This window comes from Acipenser ruthenus, chromosome 3 (genome assembly GCF_902713425.1).
Source record: "Acipenser ruthenus chromosome 3, fAciRut3.2 maternal haplotype, whole genome shotgun sequence".
Classification (NCBI taxonomy): Eukaryota; Metazoa; Chordata; class Actinopteri; order Acipenseriformes; family Acipenseridae; genus Acipenser; species Acipenser ruthenus.
In genome coordinates, this window is record NC_081191.1 from 42141752 (window position 1) to 42148009 (window position 6258).

A 6258-nucleotide genomic window follows, 5' to 3' on the forward strand; every position below is an offset into this window, starting at 1 on the left:
TACTGTGATTTACTACACTCTTTTACCACTGTTTACTATGGTTTACCACAGTTCACTTTTCTTAGTGTGCTGAAGATATTTTATTTCTTTGCTTGCTTTTTTCAGGATGGGTAGATTGTTCCAAAGCAATGATCCTAGTACCTAATGACATCCCGTGCTGTAAGACACAGTCTGATTGCAGTTAGGTCATTGGAGGGAATCTGAATTTAAGCACAAGAAGTGGTTACAAATCCCAGGTGTTTACATTTATTTGTCCCAATCCAGTGTTCAGATACAATGACAGCACTTTTCAGCAGACTGTAAATAATTTAGAATTCTGGTTAAACCGTAAGAGTTTACAACACACTGCCATCTACTGGTGAGAAAGCACTTGCACAGTTGAAATCTGTAGAATAATTTTACCCTCTTTACACATTTAAAGCAGGTAATCCCAGTAAAGGTATGTAAGAAATGAATACAGTAATCCGTCGCGTATCCACCCGTCACATATTCGCCCTATCCGTTTATCCGCCATGATCAATCGCTTCAGCAACGTTAGTTTATTATTGAACAGAGAAGATTAGTTCAGAGATTGCAGATCCACCAGAGTTTTTGTACACTGTGTTGTATGTGCTCCGTGCGCAGCCATTGCTGGAAGTGTCACGTGAACTGTTCAGTGTGTTGACTTGACATGTAAATAAATCCTGTTCTCCTGTGGGGGGCGTATCAACTTCAACCTCTGTCTCGCTGTCCTGCCTGTCACTCAGCAGCGAATGCACACACCCACACTGCAGATGGCTACACTGTCACAAGCATTAATACCCTGCATCTTTACAAACAATGATTGTGTGAATATAATGTACCGCCATCCCTTTTCTTTGCAGCGCCAGCAATAAAGTCGCTGACAAGGTGAGTGTCTTTTATTTATTAACCACAAACAACTGTAGCTGGCTTCCAGTCTCACACTGTAGGCAGGTACTGTTTCTCACTCAAAAAACTTTTTTAACAGCTCCTCCTCCACCATTCACACATGGAGCCGTGCAATCTAACTAACCCCATTCACTCCCGGCTGAGCATACACACTCGCATGCATACCAGCTTAACAATACACACAACGCGTACAACACATAACAACCACAGCAGCGGGTCTTCTGAGCCCCCAGTTGACCGGGTCGCTACAATAATAATTGTTACAGCTGTATATGATGGTATTTAAAACAGGATTCATTTATCCGCCTTTTTACATATCCGCCCTTACTCTGGTCCCACGGCAGGCAATATCTATTTTTACTGTACCTGAAAATAGATATTGCCTGGCATGGTCAGTATATACATGTTTCTTTCATGCCAAGATATTTGTAAACTTTAATTTACATCTGTGTGGTCCAGTGGTTAAAGAAAAGGGCTTGTAACCAGGAGGTCCCTGGTTCAAATCCCAACTCACTTACTGACTTACTGTGTGACCTTGAGCAAGTCACTTAACCTCCTTGTGCTCCGTCCTTCGGGTAAGACGTTGTTGTAAGTGACTCTGCAGCTGATGCATAGTTCACACACCCTAGTCTCAGTAAGTCGCCTTGGATAAAGGTGTCTGCTAAATAAATAAATAAATAAATAAAACATCTGATTAGTACCAGATCAATACAGCAATTGATTTTAACAGTATATATGGCATAATACACTTCAGTGGCATTTCACAAAGTGCTGCACGACTAATCCTTATATGGAAATCAGTGGGAATACAAGGTAGTACATGCAAGTGGATACATATAGTAACTGTTAATACACACAGTGTGTGTAAGTAACTTCTAGTTAGGACCATGTACTCAGTAGGGGGTCACAGGGATCAGTGCTGAGACCCCTGCTCTTTCTTACCTACATAAATGACCTAGACAGGAGGAGGATAGTAAGCTAAAATAATTCAGAACTAGGCTTTTCAGACTTTTTCATGGATTTCTTTCCAGCAAGGCCAAGTGTTTACAGTTTCATTGGGTGACTATTGAGGTTTTTAGAATAATGCACAAAAACTGCAGAAAACCATTCTCCTGCAACAATGGCAATGGCAAACTATGGTAACTATGGTAAATGCATAGAATAACCATGGGAAAGGCATGGGAGAAATTTACAGAGCTAAACTTTGATAAGGGAGTGACACTGCATTGGAAAGACAATTGAGACAGAGTGGGTTCGGATTTTAAAACAAGTTTGAAATACCGGTGTGTGTGTGTGTGTGTGTGTGTGTATATATATATATATATATATATATATATATATATATATATATATATATAAAACTGACAAAATGTGACATTTCATAATCTAACATGAAATACTGTTCTACTGTTATGGCTTCCAGTAGACTATTGCGACTATTTTGTTGTTTCTTTGATTACATGATGTTAAATAAAATATCTAAATTATGATAATATAGTTTTATATTTTTAATTTATGTCTCAATCTTATAATTCTAGGTGATGCAAGACATGTTGCCATAACTGTGTGTGTATATACTGTATGTATATATATATATATATATATATATATATATATATATATATATATATATATATATATATATATAATTGTAATTGCTACTACTGTATTTTTGTAATGTAAAGTTACTGACACTTTTTTTTTGGTTTAGCATCTTGAGGCGCGAGTCATTTGTCATGTTATAAATAGAACATGTTTCCTTTTCTAATATAATTGTCACTTTAATTGTCATTTTAAAAAGCCAAAATGGCATTATCTTACATGTAATACAGGATGCAGCATTGTATTTCTTCCTGTGTGTCTGGACTAGCCTCTCCCAATGTCACCTATTTGTTTTATTGCTGGACGACAGCATCTCTCTCTTAAACACCAACGAGTCCATGCCCGGTTGTTAATTCAGGGCACATGTGTTTGCTTTAGTCCAATGTAAGGTCACAGAAGCCACATTCCAGGAAGTTTTGCGCATGTCTTACGAATCTCAAGACACATGCTCAACAGTTTGTTTCTCAGACAACTGGGAAAATAAACCTTGCTGTGACTTAATCCCTGGCTCTGTCTGACTCCTCCAAAACAAGCCAAAGATATAAAGTAATTACATGGGCTGTCAGCACTCTAAGAACTGTGTGACTCAGTCTCATCCTCCCTTTTTAGGTTACCGGAAAGAGCCATGAAATTATATTATATATAAGTCCAAGCAGCTGTTTCCAGAAATTACAGATTACAGGAAGTCACACAGTCCGTTTGACAGGCTATGCTGTTAATTAACAGCCTAATATTTTACAGCATTAAAGAATAGACCATTTGGCCCTGGTTCGAAGATCAATCAATCAATCAATCAATCAATATTTATTTTATATAGCGCCTTTCATAGTGGACCACCATCACAAAGCGCTTTACAAGATCGTGAGGAACAATGCATAATACATTAAATACAGTGAAATACAGTGCATAGTACATTAAAAAAACAGTAAAAAACAATGCAAATACATTACATACAGGCATAATACATTAAATACAAGGTTGGGATGTGAATTCTAAACATTGCGTGCGTCATACAGAACCATACGAATAAGATGGACTGAAAAACCTGAAATAGCAATTTAGGCAACAGATAATAACACATGAGGCTTAAAGAGCAGGGAAAGCAAGAGAGAACAAGTGGGTCTTGAGAGATGATTTGAAGCGAGCGACTGTGGGAGCTACATGCAATAAAGCTGGGAGAGAGTTCCAGAGAGTTGGGGCCATGAAACTAAAAGAGCGCTCTGCGAGTGTGGTGCACTTTTGCTTGGGTATAACAAGCAAGACAGAGTCAGAGGACCTCAGCTTGCGTGCAGGGACATAGCAGGTCAGCAGGTTGGAGAGATACTCTGGACCTGTGCGATGAAGGGCCTTGTAGGCAAGCAGGAGAATTTTGAAAGTAATCCTGAACTTTACAGGTAGCCAGTGCAGCTGGGCAAGAAGGGGAGTGATGTGATCACGTTTTTTACATCTGGTAAGGATCCTGGCAGCAGCATTCTGAACCAGCTGCAATCGGTTTATGGCACGTGACAGACCACCATAGAGAGAGATGCAGTAGTTGAGTCGAGAGGAGATGAATGCATGACAGAGTATCTCTGCATCTGGGAGGGAAAGGTAGGGACTGACCTTTGAGATGTCTGAAGAGGCTCAGATCTGTGTTGTCCTCCGGCACTAGGTGGCTTCACTGTGGAACCGCAGTGCAAAAAATGACAGATTGGCAGTGTGACAGAAAGACAATGATTCTTGGTGGTAAGTAAAGGGAACAAAATACTCTGGAATACGTGGCCTGACACTTCGTTCCGAGGGTTAAAAGCAAGTCGGTCACGTAGAAAAAAGACAGAGCTTCGGTACACTAACTCATTGACCCGGAGGGGAAATGATGTGGCAGCCGCGGATCATAAAAAGCAGCTGCAATCGTTTACCAAGGGGTCATGAGTGATGGTATAAATAGGGGTCGAAGCAATGTTATCTGTTCCTTTGTTTTGGTTATTATAAAGTGACCTGGAAGGACCTGTGTTTCTTGTGGAGATAACCGTGAGTGTTTTGTTTTGTACTGTCTATTTGTTACTTGTATCACTAGACAGCTAACACGTTCCGGAGCTGTCGCCGGAGGCCACAGCACTTCACTTGTTTCACAGTAACTTGTATTGTACCACAATCACTAATTCACACACTAAAGGGACAATGTTTGTGTTTTGTGTTTAATGTGGGGATACAATAACGGGACTGTTATTTCGGGACCAGCTTGGGGATTATAAACGTAAGTAATACATGTTGCTGTATTACTTACCAGCATTACTGTTTGTTTTGCCGTCAGGCACTGGACAAAACAAATAAAAACAAACCTTTTCACCTGGATTACAATTGTCTGTCTGTTCTTTAATAACCTGCACCTGCACACTATTAACCACTTTGCCACAGGCAGGAACACATTTCGGAGGACATGTGTTTCAGCCTCTGTTTCCCGGGGGGTTGTAGCGCTGAACCGGGATAAAAATAATAATTGGACATTCCAAATTGGGGACAAAACCGGGGTAAAAACCATTGGTGACGACTAAATTAATAAAAACAACAATAAAAAAGTGCTCTTAAGCGTTAGTAGCTTGCCTGGAGGAAGGGCAATTGGATCAGCCATGGATTCCCAGAGGTTTATTTCCCAAAAATGTTTTTTTTTTTTCTTGTGTGCATTTCTTAAAGGTTGGCTAAACCTTCAAGTGGGCTATATCCAGTACTACTCTTGGCATTGAGACTTGCTTGTTCTTTTTGGGGGTCTCCGCCTCGTCCAGTTGGCCAGGCAGCGAGCCCTCAAACCAAGTTAAGTTTGGTGCCAAATGAATGTGTATATTTAACATACTTCTCTGTAAAATTGAATACTCTGCCTTCTTGTCAATAAATATTTGTACTAAAACATTTTGTGATGGTGTTTGTCCCAAACTACTGAAATCAGTAGTAAAAACAAAATGTTAACCAAGGTAATGCACAGTAGATGCATGTTATTGGTAAGGGTTCATGTAAAGAATATGTATCCCCCAGCCTCGGGGACATCGAGTCAGGGCCGTTCTGGTGAGAATATTTCTGCATGTTCTGTGGCCCCCTCTGAAACTCCTCTCACAGCCCCCAGTCTCCACTTTGGAACCAACCATTTAACTAACTTGACTTATACATTTAATTACGTTGTTTAGCTATTATGGATCGATTTAAAATATGTGCCAAACAACTGAATCCTTATTGTAAAAATACATTCCTTTTTAGTGTATTAAATTGAAGTATATTAAAAAGTAAAACTTAATGTTTTATTTGTTTGATGAAATATAATCTGATTTCGCCCTACTTTGTATTAAAGCCTGATTAAATCTGATTAAACCTGATTTTTAACAGAAAGACAGTAAAAATCAACAGTCCCCCAGAATCTGAACTCCTCAGTATAGGCATGGTAGAGTACAGTGCCTAATTACAAAGCCTAATTTCCATGTTAAACATTTCTAGAGAAGGGCCTTCAGTATTTATCAGCCCTGATAAATGAAAAGAGGTGTGTTCCAGCTTGGGGCTTGGTTAAACAGAAAACATAATATTGTATAACGAAAGTAAAAGAAAACGTTATCATGCACAACCCAGCCTGTTCTGTTTTGTGCTTTGGAGATTCTGACAGGTTTTGCTGTTTGCCTGCCTGCTAGGATCACACAATCCCTCAGTTTACAGTCAAGACAGAACTGAGATAAGGGTGACTGCAAAGGGAAGACTCTATAGGGGAAACAGGCCAACATGTCAGAG